At 39.4% G+C, this 17,507-nt stretch overlaps 1 protein-coding gene across 6 annotated transcripts in view; it reads right to left on the bottom strand.

Moving 5' to 3' along the window:
• MARK3 (microtubule affinity regulating kinase 3) overlaps positions 1 to 17,507 on the bottom strand; it is a 126,153-nt gene that overhangs the window by 95,283 nt on the left and 13,363 nt on the right. The window lies entirely within an intron of this gene.

Genomic DNA, 17,507 nt, shown 5'->3' with positions numbered 1-17,507 from the left:
TAAAAAATGCGAAGAAATGAACAGACATTTCTCCAAAGACATACAGATGGCCAACAGACACATAAAAAGCAGCTCATTATGACTCATCGTCAGTGAAATTCAAATTAAAACTACAATGTAGTATCACCTCACACCTGTCAGAAAGCTAAAATCAACAACACAAGAAACAACAGGTGTTGGTGAGGACATGGAGAAAGGCGAACCCTCGTGCACTGCTGGCGGGAATGCACACTGGTGCAGCCACTCTGGAGAACAGTACGGACGTTCCTCAAAAAGTTAAAAACAGAGCTACCCTAGGACCCAGCAATCACACTACTGGGTATTTACACTCAAAAAACAAAAACACTACTTCAAAGGGGTACATGCATCCCTATTATATAGCAGCATTATTTACAATAGCCAAATGTGGAAACAGCCCGATGTCCACTGACTGATGAATGGATAAAGGAGATACAGGGGTACCTGGGCAGCTCAGTCCGTTGAGCTTGGGTCATGATCTCAGAGTCCTGGGATTGAGCCCCATGTCAGGCTCCCTGCTCACGGGGAGTCAATTCTCCCTCTTCCTCTGCCCCACCCCCCACTGCTCTCAAATAAACCTTAAAAAAAAAAAAAAGGAGACACACATACACACACGATGAAATACTATTCACCCATAAAAAAGAATGAAATCTTGCTATTTGCAATGACATCGATGGCTCTAGAGGGCATAAATGCAAAGCAAAGTCAGTCAGTCAAAGACAGATACCATATGATTTCACTTATATGTGGAATTTAAGGAACAAAACAGATGTGTAAAGGGTGGGGGGAAGAGAGAGAGAGTGAGACAAACCAAAGAACAGACTCTTAACTATAGAGAACTGATGGTTACTGGGGGGAGGTGGGTGAGAGAATGGGGGAAAGAGGTGATGGGGATTAGGGAGCACGCTTGGTTCAATAAACACCGGGTCATGTAGGGAATTGTTGAGCCACTCTATCATACACCTTTAACGAATAAAACACCATACACTAACTGGAATTAAAATTAAAACTTTAGGGGTGCCTGGGTAGCTCAGTGGGTTAGAGCCTCTGTCTTCAGCTTGGGTCACGATCCCGGGGTCCTGGGATGGAGCCCTGCGTCAGGCTCTGTGCTTGGCGGGGAGCCTGTTCCCACCCCCCCTCTGTCTGCCTCTCTGCCTACTGGTGATCTCTGTCAAATAAATAAATAAAATTTTTTAAAACAAATAAAATAAAATAAGAACTTAAAAAAAAACCCAGCTAGACTATGTGGTCCTTGATAAATGTTAAATGAATACTCAATGTGCCCCATAAAAGTAGAACAAAGCGTACATACCGCATACATACCTCTAACCATATTACATAAAAAGGAACTAGAATTACAAACACCCCGTGTGTACAATCCTGCATGTATAAACATCCAGCTGCTTCGTGCTTCCTTTTGCCCCACACAAAGGATGCTGTGGCCCACTGCCTGCCTCTAGGGCACTGCTTTCTCTCCCAGCACTCATACGTACACAGGAAATCTTCATTCTTTTCTCTTTTCTTTTTATCCAGGAAAATGTCCCTTCTTTCTCCTGGTTCTCTCACTACTAGATCAAAACAAGCCTGAATCTAGCTGACAAACATAAGAAACTACATTGTAACACACATATCAAGGAAAAAGGAAAAACAAGTGTTCTAAAGTGAAAGCTTAAGCATTTGTGCAACTAGCTTCTGAAGTCTTCAAAGATGTTTTTCAGAATTTCCCTGTTAAACTCTATCTACCTCCTCATATCCTCTAATTAAATATTTCTCCCTCATGTACCAGGTTTTAGGATAGGTTCGCTTCTGTTTTATCATATAATACTGCATGCACACAATTTTTTTGTTTTTATTGTAAATGTATTATTTTAAGTAAAATAGGCTTTTATAAACCAGCTACAAATGTAAGTCATTTGTAATCCTGTTCCTATAACAAAAAGGATTCTAATTTCCAAATAAGAACTTTGGAGAAATAGCCTATTTATAAATGAGGATCTGTTTATCAAAGAAATAAAACTAAAACAGCAACTAAGTTATAAGAGCAGAGCTTCACACAAAACAGGTACACTCCTAAACAAAACGTGCTGCTGGGGTGCCGGGGGCTCCGTGGGTTAAGCCTCTGCCGTCGGCTCAGGTCATGATCCCAGGGTCCTAGGATCGAGCCCCACATCGCCCCACATCGGGCTCTCTGCTCAGCGGGGAGCCTGCTTCCCCTTCTCTCTCTGCCTGTCTGCCTACTTGTGATCTCTGTCTGTAAAATAAATGAATAAAATCTTAAAAAAAAAAAAAAGTGCTGCTGTAATGCAATTTTGTATATCAAATGGAGTATGGTTTTATTTATTTATTTGAAAAGATTTTATTTATTTATTTGACAGAGAGACACAGTGAGAGAGGGAACACAAGCAGGGGGAGTGAGAGAGGGAGAAGCAGGCTTCCCACTGAGCAGGGAGCCCGATGTGGAGCTCAATCCCAGGACCCTGAGATCATGACCTAAGCTGAAGGCAGATAGATGCTCAATGACTGAGCCACCCAGGCACCTCTGGAGTATAGTTTTAAAAGAATTCTGGTGAGGTACCTGGGTGGTTCAGCTCGTTAAGCATCACTCTCTTGGTTTCAGCTCAGCTCATAATCTCATGGGCTGTGGGATATAGCCCCGGTCACACTCTGAGCTCAGCAGGGAGTCTGCTTAAAGTTTCTCTCCCTCTATTCCCAACCCTGCAAGCCTACAAACGCATACATGCACTCTCCCTCTCTCTCTCAAATAAATTAAGTCTTAAAAAAAAATTTGGTGATCATGTTTGTTATCATTTATTTCCAAACTAGATTTAAGTTTCAAGAAAACGGGTACAGTAACTTATTATTCCTTAGATCTTAGAACAGCAGTTGGCACAGAGCAGGGACTTAATAAATATTAGAATGGCTATAACATATAATACAATACTATCACTCTAGTGTTCAGATGCTTAGGTTATGGGAAATTTCTCTTTTCTATCTTCCAAATATAACTTTTCTTCTATTCATTCATTCATTCATTCAAATATTTACTGAGTGATGATACGGTAGATTTTATTTTTTAAATTTTTTAAACTTAAAAAAAAAGGACTTTATTTGAGAGAGAGCACATGCGCGTGCAAGGCACATGAGTAGGGGGAGGGCAGAGGGAGAAGCAGACTCCCCACTAAGCAGGGAGCCCAACTCAAGGTTCAGTCCCAGGAATCACAACCTGAACCAAAGGCAGCTGCTTAACTGAGTTACCCAGGCACCCCAGATTTTATGTATGTATGTGCCAGGCTCTGTTTTGGGTACTGGAAACACAGCAATGCATAAAACAAAAAACCTGTTCCCATGAGCTACGTGTCAAGTGGTTTTACTATTTACACAATGAAAATACAGTCATTAAAATTATACTATTATCTGGGTGCCTGGATGGCTCAGTTGGTTGAGCATCTACCTTTGGCTCAGGTCATGATCCCACGGGATCAAGTCCCACATCAGTTTCCCTGCTCCGAGGGGAGCCTCTTCTCCCTCTACCTCTGCCTCTCTGTCCCTCATGAATAAATAAATTAAAAAAAAAATGATACTACTATCCAAAATTTGGGTTAAAAAGCTTTTGTAATGTAAAAATTATTTTCTAATTTAAATGTTTTATAAATCCAGCTTTTCATGCATTATTTTCTAGAATGAGGCACAGTTAAATGGACAAAATATTAACACACGCAAATCAACTGTCTTCTATTGCACGTAAAATAGGAGTATTAAAAGAATCTTAAAATGCACAGACATCCAAAGTTTATACCTTTGCTTACTCTTACTTCCCAACCTACTTATGATAAAAGAGTACCTCTTTAGCACCCACTAGATGTACCTTCAGGAGGACAAGGATTTTTGTCTGTTTTGTTCATTATCAAATACTCCCAGAACTTGGGAGCAGCATCTGGCACAGAGCAGCTGTGCAATACATTGTTTCTGAATGAATGGGAAAAGAATCCCACGTCCTCTGTGACCTAATCCGTTCCTCCTTTCAGGCTACAGCACCCACTATTCTGCAGCATGGTCCTGGTCCCTCAGTTTGAGTGCCCTTTCTTCTCTTCAAACCTAAGAAAACCCTACTCATTCCTTTATCTTTGGATCATTTGTTACTGTCTTTATGAAGCTTTCCATGACTCTTCCTGCAACCCATCAGATTTTCTTTTCTTTTCCTTTGGGCTCAGGAGGTACTTTGTATCTATCTATATTATGCTACTTTGTTGTAGACAATACTATTATCCACCATATTGACTCTTTAGCTTCTGGGTTTGTGGAGGAGTCCATTGACTTCACAAAGGAACTCACACCAGCTTCCCTCACTTGAGTTGGCACAGCCATCTGCCTAAGTGTAGCCAAAGAGATGTAAGTGAAAGTGACATGGCATTCCCATGCAGAAGCACTTAACTGCTGGTGCTTGACTCCAACCATTTTCTGCTCTCCTGAATCCTGAGCATTGCCCAAAGGCAGAAGGAAGGCCACAGGCCCAAACTGGCCTGGGCAGGGAGCTCAATCTTCATGGAACCAATGAGCCCTCTGGTAAACTGTGTAAACAAAGGTTTTTACTGCGTTAATCCACTAGAATTTGGATTGTGTATGTTATCACAGTATAACTTAACCTAAACTAATATACTCATTTATACTAAACTAATATACTCATGCAAATAAACAATCATAACACAAACCAAAAAGAAATTTCTATTTCCCCCATTAGCCTATACACTCAGACAACAGATTGAAATATAGGATGCTTGTTAAATTACAAGAGAGTTAAACTTAGTATATTTAGTTTGATGTTTCCTTAACATAAAGTCCTTAAATTAAAAAAATCTAATGGTGCCTGGCTGGTTCAGTTGGTAAAGCACAGGACTCTTTTTTTTTTTTTTAAGATTTTATTTATTCATTTGACAGACAGAGATCACAAGAAGGCAGAGAAGCAGGCAGAGAGAGAGGAGGAAGCAGGCTTCCTGCTGAGCAGAGAGCCCGATGTGAGGCTCGATCCCAGGACCCTGGATCACGACCTGAGACGAAGGCAGAGGCTTTAACCCACTGAGCCACCCAGGCGCCCAGCATGGGACTCTTGATCTCAGGGTTGTGAGTTAGAGTGCCATGTTGGGCGTACAAATTACTTTAAAATAAAATCTTTTTTTTTTTTTTTTTTAGATTTTGTTTATTCATTTGAGAGAGAGAACACAAAAGGGGGCAACAGCAGAGGGAGAGAGAGAAGGAGGCTCTCTGCTGAGCAGGGAGCCCAATGTGGGGCTCAATCCCAGGACCCTGAGATCATGACCTGAGTTGAAGGCAGACACTTCACTAACTGAGCCACCCAGGCGCCCCAAAATTTTTTAAAAAAGGATTTTATTATTTGAGGGACGCCTGGGTGGCTCAGTCGGTAAAGCTGCTGCCTTCGGCTCAGGTCACGATCCCAGGGTCCTGGGATCAAGTCCCTCATCGGGCTCCTTGCTCGGCACGGAGCCTGCTTCTCCCTCCACCTTTGACTGCCACTCTGCCTGCTTGTGTGCGTGCTCTCTGACAAATAATTAAATAAGTAAAATCTTGGGAAAAAAAAAAGATTTTATTATTTGAGACAGAGAGCAAGAGAGAGTGACAGAGCAGAAGCACGGGCAAAGGTAGAGGGGTAGCATGAGCCTGAAGTAGGGCTCCATCCTGGACTCCGGCATCATGACCTGAGCTGAAGGCAGACACTAAACCAACTGAGCTACCCAGATACCCCTTAAAAATGAAATCTTGAGGGGCGCCTGGGTGGCTCAGTGGGTTAAGCCGCTGCCTCGGCTCAGGTCATGATCTTGGGGTCCTGGGATCGAGCCCCGCATCGGGCTCTCTGCTCGGCGGGGAGCCTGCTTCCTCCTCTCTCTCTGCCTGCCTCTCTGCCTGCGTGTGCTCTCTCTCTCTCTCTGTCAAATAAATAAATAAATAATCTTTTAAAAAAAAAAAGAAATCTTGACAAAAAAAATTCTAATGTGTTTAACTTAAAAAAAAAATTCTCTCAAAACAGAAGCAATGTATTCATCAGGGATATTGGCCTATGGTCTTCTAGTAGTGTCCTTTTTCAGTTAAAACTGATTTCTTAAGCAGGCTTCTCAAATTTCAGGTTGGTGCTTTCAGGTAGGTAGAAAGGCAAACTTGGAATCATATTTATTATGTTAAAAAAATTAAAGATAATTTCTGGGGGTGTATGTGTGTCTAAGGTATATTCTCATTTGTGTCTTCCAGTTACATAATTATTTAAATTTGATGGCTCTTATACATGGACACATTTTTAAATAACAGGTACAACATAAAATGGAATGCATTCCCCATTCATTTTCTTATTGCTTCTTACATTAGTTTGATATGGCCCTGTAACAGTGAGTAGTGCTTCTACTTGGCCTTCATTTTATTCTTCCCATGCTTTTATCAGTGACCCTAAAGAAAAAAAAGTTTCTAATCTTATAGCACTCAGTGTGGATACTAATCATTTTAACAAATAATTCTAAATTCTTGTACTATTAGCCAATTAGTTCATGCATAGGCTTTTTTTTTTCCCTTCTCCCTAAGGAGCCAGCCAGTAAACACCTCGAGGACCAAAAAAAAAAAAAAAGTTATAGAATTCTTCATTATTCTTATTACAACATTGTGTGGCAGCACTAAGCATGTAACTGGTACTCAAAGCTGTTAAATTAAGAGAGTCCTGAAACCTCTCTCCCGTGGATTTGAGCTTACACCACTTTAGCCACCATGAAAATGAAATTACGGACACTGCTACTGAAAATAATCAGAAGCAAGCCAAGGACAGGAAATTATTAACAAATTCATAAAGTGTCCATTTTCAAACTAAAAACTCTAATGCAAAACATTTAATTTTCCAGGTGATATATTAGAGAATGGAGCAAACAATATAGCTACCTACTCAATATTAAATTCTCCCTTCTTCATTACCAAGAGAACCTGGATGTGTTTGGCAAGGCTACAAGGCCAATTAAATACTTATTTTCTCAAACTTCTCTGCAGTTAGATGTACCATATGGCTTGGTTCTGGCCATGAAGGCCATGGGAGGGGCGTGGTTCTGGGAAAATCTTTTGTTTCTCATAAAGGGGAACAGATAAACTAGTACAGTCCCTTCCTCCTTTCTTGTGCCTTCAAAATACAACCATAACTGAAGGTGTAGAAGTTATCCTGCGGCCATAAGGTCTCAAACATGAAAGAAAAGACAAAAATTTTTTTAAAAAACCACCAACTCCAGGAGTGCCTGGGTGGCTCAGTTGTTAAGCGTCTGCCTTCTCATGATCCCGGGGTCCTGGGATCGAGCCCCGCATGGGGTCCCTGATCCGAGGGAGGCCTGCTTCTCCCTCTCCCGCTCTCCCTGCTTGTGTTCCCTCTCTCACTGTTTCTCTCTCTGTCAAATAAAATCTTAAAAGGAAAAAAAAAAAAAAAAAACTCCACCAATTGTACTCCAATATCATTGTACTACTGAATCAAAGCTAGAAGCTCCCTAGATGTCTTTTGTGAGAAAAGCAAACCCCTATTTGGTTAAGCCATTATGTTAGGGTTTTTTACTTTCAGCCGAAGTATTACTGTTATAGGGCTCTATCATTGCTAATGTAAGAAGCAATAAGAAAAAATGAATGGGGAACGCATTCCATTTTATGTTATACATATTAGTTTTTCTCTTTTTTTTTTTAGTATATGTGCTGCCGAAGCGAGCACGATATTAGTTTTTCTCTTAAAAAAAAGTCCATATTAAGAGTCATCAAATATAAATCACACAACCAAAAGATACAAATGAAAATTTACCTAAGGTACCCACCAAATTTTATTTTTAATTTACCATAATAAATACCAGGCTTGTCCTTGTGTCTATCTGGGAAACCATAAACCTGAAACTTGAGAAGCCGACTTAAATCAGGTTTAAGCAGAAAAGGACACTACTAAAAAAACAAACAAACAAACAAAAAAAAACACAACAACAACAACAAAAAACAAGAGGCCAATATCCCTGATGAATAGGATGCAAAAATTCTCCATTCTCAATACTAGCACACTGAATTCAGCAGCAAAATGAAAGGACCATTTACCATGATCAAGAGGGATTTATCCCTGGGATGTAAGGATAATTTGACATATCAATCAATGTGATATACCACATTAACAGTAAAAGAAAATAATCGCAAGATCATCTTGATAGACACAGAAAAGGCATCCAACAAAATCCCGGACTTAAAAGTCAACATCCATTTATGGTGAAAACTCTTAACAAATTAGGCAATGAAAGAACATTATCTTGACATAAAAAGGCTATATATATGTGAGAACTACAGCTAACATTATAATAAATGGTGAAAGAATAAAAAGCTTTTCCTTTAAGATCAGGACAAGACAAGGGTACCCACTCTCAAAACTCCTATTCAACACAGTACCAGAAGTCCTAATGGGAACAATTAGGCAAGAGAAAAAATAAAAGGTATCAGAATTGGAAAAGAAGTAAAATAGTCTCTATTTGCAAAAGATATGATTTTATAGGGGTGCCTGGAGGGCTAAATTGGTAGAGCACATGACTCTTTTTTTTTTTTTTAAGATTTTATATCTTTGTCAGAGAGAGAGAGAGGGAGAGAGAGACAGCGCAGGCGAGCACAGGCAGACACAGAGGGAGAAGAAGGCTTCCCGCCAAGCGAGGAGCCCGATGTGGGACTCGATCCCAGGACACTTGGATCATGACCTGAGTCGAAGGCAGCTGCTTAACCAACTGAGCCACCCAGGCGTCCCAAAGAGCACATGACTCTTAATTTCGGGAGTAAATTGTAAATTCAAGCCCCACACTCGGTGGAGAGATTACTTTAAAAACAAAATCTTGAAGAAAAAAAAAAAAGACATGATTTTTTATCTTTTATTTTTTTTTTTTAAAGATTTTATTTATTTGACAGAGAGAGATCACAAGTAGACAGAGAGGCAGGCAGAGAGAGAGAGGGAAGCAGGCTCCCCGCTGAGCAGAGAGCCCGACGCGGGACTCGATCCCAGGACCCCGAGATCATGACCTGAGCCGAAGGCAGCGGCCTAACCCACTGAGCCACCCAGGCACCCTATCTTTTATTTTTTTACCGTAGTAAATATGGTTCCAGTCTTGTCCTTGTATCTATCTGGCAAAGCACCAGATACAGAAAACCCTAAAGACTCAACCAAAAAACTGTTGGGATATAATCCATATTCATATAATCAATGAATTCAGTGAAGCTGCAAGATATAGAATTCAATTTAAAAAAGCAGTAGTGTTTCTATAAACTAACACTAAGATTTTTTATTTTCAAAGATTTTTATTTATTTATTTGTCAGAGAGGGAGAGCACAAGCAGGGGGAGCAGCTGGCAGAGGGAGACGCAGGATTCCCGCTGAGCAAGGACCCTGATGCAGGACTCAATCCCAGGACCCTAGGATCATGACCAGAGCCAAAAACAGATGCTTAATCAACTGAGACACCCAGGCATCCCTAATAATGAGATCTTTAAAAAGTTAATTAATTAATTAATTATAAATCACAAGCAAGGGAGGGGCAGAGGGAGAGAGAGAATCTCAAGCTGACTCTGTGCTGAGCCTGAAGCCCAATGTAGGGCTTGATCTAATGACCCTCAGATCAGGAACTAAGCCAAAATCAAGAGCCTGCCGCTTAACCAACTGAACCACTCAGGTAACCCCACTAACGATGAGATTTCTGAAAAGAAAGAAATTGATCCCATTTACGACAGCATCAGAAAGAATAAAATACTTAGGAATAAATTAAGGATATGAAAGATTTCCATACTGAAAACTCTAAGACACCAAAGAAAGAAATTGGAGATAACACAAATATCCTGTGTTCATGTGTTGGAAGAATTAATACTGGTAAATGTCAATACTACTAATAGCCATCTGTAGGGGCGCCTGGGTGGCTCAGTGGGTTAAGCTCTGCCTTCGGCTCAGGTCATGATCTCAGGGTCCTGGGATCGAGCCCCGCATCCGGCTCTCTGCTCAGCGGGGACCCTGCTTCCTCCTCTCTCTCTGCCTGCCTCTCTGCCTACTTGTGACCTCTGCCTGTCAAATAAATAAATTTAATCTTTTAAAAAAAATAGCCATCTGTAGATTAAATACAATCTATCAAGATTCCAATAGCATTTTACAGAAGTAGAAAAAAACACTCCTAAAATTTATGTGGAACCACAAAAGACCTCAAATAGCCAAAGATGTGTAGAAAGAAAAAAGCAGGAGGTATTACAACACCTGATTTCAAACTATACTATAAAGATATATTATGATAATAAACAGTACAATAAAGGCATAAAAGCAAAGAGATCAAAAGAACAGAATGGAGAGCCCAGAAATAAACCCAAGCATATCCAGTCAACTAGTGTTTGACAAGGGAGCCAAGAACACTCAATGGAGAAAAGACCATCTCTTCAATAAATGATGCTGAGATAACTGGGTACTCATGTAAAAGAATGAAACTGGATCCATATATCTTATAACACTCACAAAAATTAACCTGAAATGGATTAAAAACTTAAATGTAAGACCTAAAACCATAAAACTCCTAGAAGAAAACATAGGAAGAAAGCTCCTGAGGCATGGGTCTCAGTAATGATTTTTTGGATATGACACCTAAGGCACAAGCAATAAGATAAAAGACAAACAAGCAGGACTATATCTAACTAAAGAGCTTCTGCATAGCAAAAGAAACCATCAATAAAGTGAAAAGACAACCTATGGAATGGGAAAACATTTGCGAACTAAATATCTATTAAGGGGTTAATAACCAAAACATATGGAGAACTCATACAACTCAATAGCAAAAAACCCAATTAAAAAATGGGCAAAAGACTTGGAAGATTTCTCTAAAGAAGATATACAAAAGGCTAACAGGTACATGAAAAGATGCTCAACATCACTAGTCATTAGGAAAATGCAAATTAGAACCACAACAAGATATCAGTTCATGCCTGTCAAAGTGGCTATGATCAAAAAGACAAATGCTGGGGTGCCTGGGTGGCGCAGTTGGTTAAGTGTCTGAGTTGGGTTTTGGATCAGGTTGTGATCTCAGGGTCGTGAGACTGAGCCCCACATCAAGTGCAGAGTCTGCTTAAGACTCCCTCTACCTGGGGCGCCTGGGTGGCTCAGTGGGTTAAGCCTCTGCCTTCGGCTCAGGTCATGATCTCAGGGTCCTGGGATCGAGCCCCGCATCAGGCTCTCTGCTCAGCGGGGAGCCTGTTTCCCCCCCCGCCCCCCGCCGCCAACTCTCTCTGCCTGCCTCTCTGCCTACTTGTGATTTGTGATCTCTGTCAAATAAATAAATAAAATCTAAAAAAAAAAAAAAAAAGTAAACCCTTGTGCACTGGTGGGACTGTAAATTGGTACAGCCAATATGGAACACAGTAGGGACAATTCTCAAAAAAGTAAAAGGTTCGATAATTCGATATCGATAATTTGATGCAGCAATTCTACTTCTGGGTATATATCTAAAGGTAACAAGAACACTACCTCAAAAAGATTCCTGCATATAGCAGCATTATGTACAAAAGTCAAGACAGGGAAACAAATTGAGTGTCCTTCACTGGACAAGATAAAGAAGCTGTGGTATATATATGCAGCAGAGTATTATTCAGCCATAAAAAACAAGGAAATACTACCATTTGCAACAACATGGATAGATCTTGAAGGCAATAAGCTAAGTGAAATAAGTCAAAGACAAATACTATACGGTCTCACATGTGAAATACAAAAGCTGTAAAACAAAACAAAAAACAAAAACAGGGGCGCCTGGGTGGCTCAGTGGGTTAAGCCCTGCCTTTGGCTCAGGTCGTGGTCTCAGGGTCCTAGGATCAAGCCCTGCGTCAGGCTCCCTGCTCAGCGGGGAGCCTGCTTCCCCCCTCTCTCTGCCTGCCTCTCTGCTACTTGTGATCTCTCTCTCTGTCAAATAAATAAATAAAATCTTAAAAAAAAAAAAGAAAGAAAACAAATAAAGGCTACTAGAAAAAGAGATCATACTTAAGATTACCAGAAGTTATAGGGAGGGGAAGGGAAAATTGGAGGAAGATGGTCAAAAGGTACAAACCCCCAGTTATACAGTAAATAAGGGATGTAATGTACACCTGGTTATTACTGCTAACACTGCTGTATGATACATAGGAAAGTCATTTAAAGTGTAAATCCCAAGAATTTTCATTAAAAAGAGAATTTTTTTCCCTTCATTAACTTCTTTCTTTTTATTGCATTTTTAAAAAATTTTTATTTATTTATTTGACAGAGAGAGAGATCACAAGCAGGCAGAGAGGCAGGCAGAGAGAGTGGGGAAGCAGGCTCCATGCAGAGCAGAGAGCCTGAAGTGGGGCTCGATCCCAGGACCCTGAGATCATGACCTGAACCGAAGGCAGAGGCTTAACCCACTAAGCCACCCAGGCACCCCTTTTTTATTTAAATAAGACAGATGTTAGCTGAATGTACTGCGAGTCATTTCACAATGTGCATAAATTGAACCATTCTGCTGTATGCCTTAAACTTATATGGTGATCTATATCAATTACTTCTCAATAAAACTGGGGGGAAAAATCAGGTTTGAGAGTTTAAAACAACAACTTTACACTGTTTCAACTCCTCCTGAACAGAGCTTGGTCCCTTTTGTAAAACATAAGACATGTACCCACACAGCCTTTCTAATCCCTAAAAAACAAGCTACCTCCATAACACAGGGCAGGTTTTTCAAATGTAAAAAAAATCTACAAAGCTAAAGTGTGACAAAAAAAGGGCTGTCCCCCAAGTATTTTGTACTTTAGAGATACTTATAAAATCAAATTCCATTTTGAAAGCAGTGGGGGGATTATTTCATTCACTACAGAAAAAAATACTTGATAAGAGTAAACAATTTGTGATTTAAGAAACTTTTAGCAGACAAGAAACAGAATGGAACTTCCTTAATTTGATAAAAATCATGGACCAATGTGACTGGGTGGCTCAGTTGATTAAGTGTCTGCCTTCACCTCAGGTCATGATCCGATGGTCCTAGGATCAAATCTCACATCAGGATCCCTGCTATGCAAGAGGTATGTCTCTCCCTCTGGCCCCCTTCCCACTCGTTCTCTCAACCTCTCTCTCTCCAATAAATAAAATCTTAAAAAAAAAAAAAAATCATGGACCAAAAACCTTAAGTAAATACTACACTAAGTGGAGATACTTAAGAATCCTTTGTTTAAAATTAGAAACAAGACAAAGCTGCCTATTATCACTGCTATTATTTAACATAATACTAAAGGTCATGGCCAGTACTTTAAGGAAAGAAAAAAGTTGTAAGATGTGAGAATCAGAAGGAAAGAGATAAAACTGTCATTGTCTATAGATGACATGATCGACCTACAAACCAACAGAATCAGAAATACCACTAGAACTTGTGAAAGAGTCTGGTAAGATACAAGATCAACCTACACCTGTAGTAGCCCGCCACAACATTTAACAAAAAATAACCATCCATCATATCAATAAAAAGTATAAAGCAGGTAGAAACTACCTTAATCGAGTATACAAGCTCTCTGGAGAAAGCTTTAAATTTTTAATAAAAGACATAAAGATACTCAAATAATGGAAATTCCATGCCCTGGCATACTAAAAATTTTATCCAAATTAATCTACAGGTTCAATGCAATCTCAATTAAAATTTCCAGTTAGTAGTTTCCAAATCAATTTTTTTAAAGTTTTTGTGTAATTTTAATCTTACTCTGAAGTTTACGTGGATGAATAATTGCCAGGTCAGCCTTGACAAAAGAGATTAAAAAAAAAAAAGGCTCAGAAACAAAAAGTGAACAAGGTTAGTTAGCATAAGCATAACAAAACCTATTTCTATTATGTACTCTCTAGCAGCACTGCACTAAGAGAGACTGACATCTTTTCTGGACATTCTTGCCAAAAATATGTAATCTTAACCCACCTGTGAAAGAACATCAGACAAACTTAAATTGAGAGACATTCCACAAAATAACTGCCCAGTACTTGTCAAAACTGTCAAGTGCAGGGGTGCCTGGGTGGCACGGTCAGTTAAGTGACAGACTGGTGATATCAGGTCAGGTTGTGATCTCAGAGTCGTGAGACTGAGCCCCAAGGCAGGATCCGCACTCAGCGGGGAGTCTGCTTGGGATTCTCTCCCTCTCCCTCTGTCCCTTCCCCCACTGGTGTGCAGGTACTCTCTCTCTTTAAAAAAAAAAACTGTCAAGAGCATAAAAGATAAAGACAGAGGAACCATTACAAATTGGAGAAGACTAAGGAGACACAATAACTAAATGTAATGTGGGATCTCTGACTGGATCCTAGAAAAGAAAAAGAACCCTGAAGAAAAACTAGTAAAAATTCAAATAAATTCTATAATCATCATCATTAACACTGTCAAACCAATATCAATTTTCTGGCTTTCACAACTGAATCATGGTTATGTAGGTGTTAACATTAGGGGAAGCTGGGTGAAAGGCATACATGAACTCTGTACTACTTAGGCAATTTTTAATCTAAGTCTACAATTATTTCAAAATAAAAAGTTCATTAGAGAAGATATATATACAGATAGTGAAATAAGTCAAAGACAAATACTATATGGTCTCACATGATAGACTACAAAGCCACAGTCATGAAAAAGACAGAAAACCTGTGGGGTATGGGCACAATGGACAAACAGCCCGATGCACCACAATATAAAACTGTAAGATATAAGTATGTGGGAATATAAGATACAATGAAAGGGGACCTATAAACCAGTGGGAAAACCTGTTCACACATAAGCCTATGAAGAAAAGTAAAACTAGGTCCCTACCTGAGACCATATGCAAAGGCATGCTTGGTCTAGAGGGATTAAAAATATACACATGAAAGGTAAAACGATAAAAGGTTAAGAAATGAAATAAAAGAGAATATCCTTGTGATCCAGGTATTTAAGTATAGCTTCAAATCAAAAGCACAAAAACAAGGCAAAAGTTTATGTTGGTAACACCAAAATTAAGGATTTGTTCAATGAAGGGCATTACAGAAAGATGACAGAAGGTGACTGCGTGGCTCAGTGGGTTAGGCATCTGCCTTTGGCTCAGGTCATGATCTCAGGGTCCTGGGACTGGACACCATGTCAGGCTTCCCTGCTCAGTGGGGAGTCTGCTTCTCCCTCTAGCTCTGCCCCTGCCTCTATTCATGCTCGCTCTGTCTCTCTCTCTCTCAAATAAAATATCTAAAAAAAAACAAAAACAAAAACAAAAAAAACCCCTAAAAAATAAAATAAAACCTATATCAGAGTAACATCTAGAAAATGAAGGAATACCTAAAAATCAATAAGAAAAAGACAATAACCCAAGAGAAAAATGGACAGAGGAGAAAGAGCAATTACAGAACACTCCAAAAGCCAAGGAATATATGGAGCTAATAAAAATCATACAGAAATACAAATTAACAATGAGCTATTGCATTACACGTAACAGGCTTACAAAAAATTAAAACTGGATAATGCTAAATGGTGCCAGGAACCAGGGACACTCTGCACTACTCACAGGAGTGTGGACTGATGTAGCCATCCAGAAGGGCAACTTCTGGCCCTGTCTATATTTTCTGTGACAGAGCAAGTCCACTTCTAGCTATACATCCCAAGAAATTCCCACACAGCTCTATAACAGACACACATGAAGATACTCACTATAGCATTTTTGTGGCTGCAGGAGGTGGAATGTCTAACCCTGGCGAGCAGATATGTCAAGTATGGTAGACAGATGCACACCACAGAGTGTGCTAGCCAGTGGTCAGAAAAGATCAGATGCATGGATGAGACATATGCCGTATTTACATGAAGGGCCAATATACACTTTGTAAGGGCACATACATATACACACATTACAATGTATTAAACAAAGAACAGTCACTCTTGGAGGGATATGGGAAACGATATATGGGAATTAAGAAAAGTAAATAAAACAAGAGAAGCAGCTCACACTGACCAAAGATAATGTGACTTTCTGCAGCTGAATTTACAAGAAGTTTCTAAGAATATGAAAAACAGAAATGGTGAACTATTATTGCTCATATCCATAAATTCAGTGAAATTGGTTTCACTTTGAATAAACTACTATTACTGGTAAAACAGGTAAATTATCATAATAATGAAATGGACTGAAAAATAATTTACTCAGAAGGATTGTAAGGCAAAATAAATTGTGGCTAAAGAAAACTTTCACTCAGTAGCTTTTGACCAGTTAACTGCAGGCTAAGCAACTAAGTGCCAGGCACTACAAAGGGATGAAATGAAGCATGGTGCCAAAACTTTTGGGCACTCCTAACCCAGCTGAAGAACTAACCTGGAACACAGTAACTAGAACAAGTGGCAATCCCTAGCTAGCAACTTATCTCTATGCTCATGGCTAGACAGTCCTTTCTGCCTTGTTCCCCTTTCTATCCCCAACCCTTAGCTTAGTTAATCCCTACATAAAAGTACTAGACTGTGATGCCCTCTGCAGTCTCAGAACACAGGACCTGGCAACCACCAGGTGTGAGATCTCTGGGTAAACAAACAGCCAAGCAGAATTGTCTGGCTGGGTATTAAGGTTATACAGTTGAGCAGTTAGAAATAAAGCTAGAAAGGTATATCAAGAACTTTGAATACTAAACCAAAGACTTTAGATTATCCAGTTATTTAGAATAACAATACAGAAACTGTCTTAAGAGGGAATTAACATCCACAGAATGCTCATGAAGTGGTGTGGACTGGGCCAAGCACGTTATCGGTGTTATTTTCTTCAATCACAACAACCCCGAGTAGATGGTGTTATTCCCTTGGATTAAAAAAAAAAAAAAAAAAAAAACTACACATGTAAATGTGCAACATGGTGAATTTAGATAATAATACTGTATTGTATGTTTGCAAGTTGCTTAGAGAGTAGATCTTAAAATTCTCATCACAAGAAAAAAATTTTAACTATGCATGGTGATGAATGTTAATCATTCATTAACTATACTTACTGTGGTGATCACTTCACAATCAATACAAATATTGAATCATTACACTGTATACCTGATACTAATAAACTAATATGTTTTATATGCCAATTATATCTCAACATAAAAAAAAGTGAAATATTTTTAGGCATGGATAGTGAATTAACTTGGTCATGATTAAGTTACATATATATATATTTTTAAAGATTTTATTTATTTACTTAGAGAGGAAGAGAGTGAGCAAGAGAGAGAGAAAGCGCATGAGCCACGGGAGGGGCAGAGAAGCAAACTCCCTGTTGAGCAGGGAGCTGGATGCGGGACTCTATCCCAGGACTCTGGGATCATGACCTGCGTGGAAGGCAGACACTTAACCACCTGAGTTACTTATATTTGAAGGCTTGTTTCTATTCCAAGTATACAATTCCAAATCCCAACTTCTTGTATGCTTTGTTTTTGTTCCTTTTTTTTTTTTTTGTTCCACATCTTGTCCACTCTAC

Source organism: Lutra lutra, chromosome 7, assembly GCF_902655055.1.
Source record: "Lutra lutra chromosome 7, mLutLut1.2, whole genome shotgun sequence".
In the NCBI taxonomy this organism is placed as follows: domain Eukaryota; kingdom Metazoa; phylum Chordata; class Mammalia; order Carnivora; family Mustelidae; genus Lutra; species Lutra lutra.
This window is presented reverse-complemented; position numbering and strand designations above follow the sequence as displayed.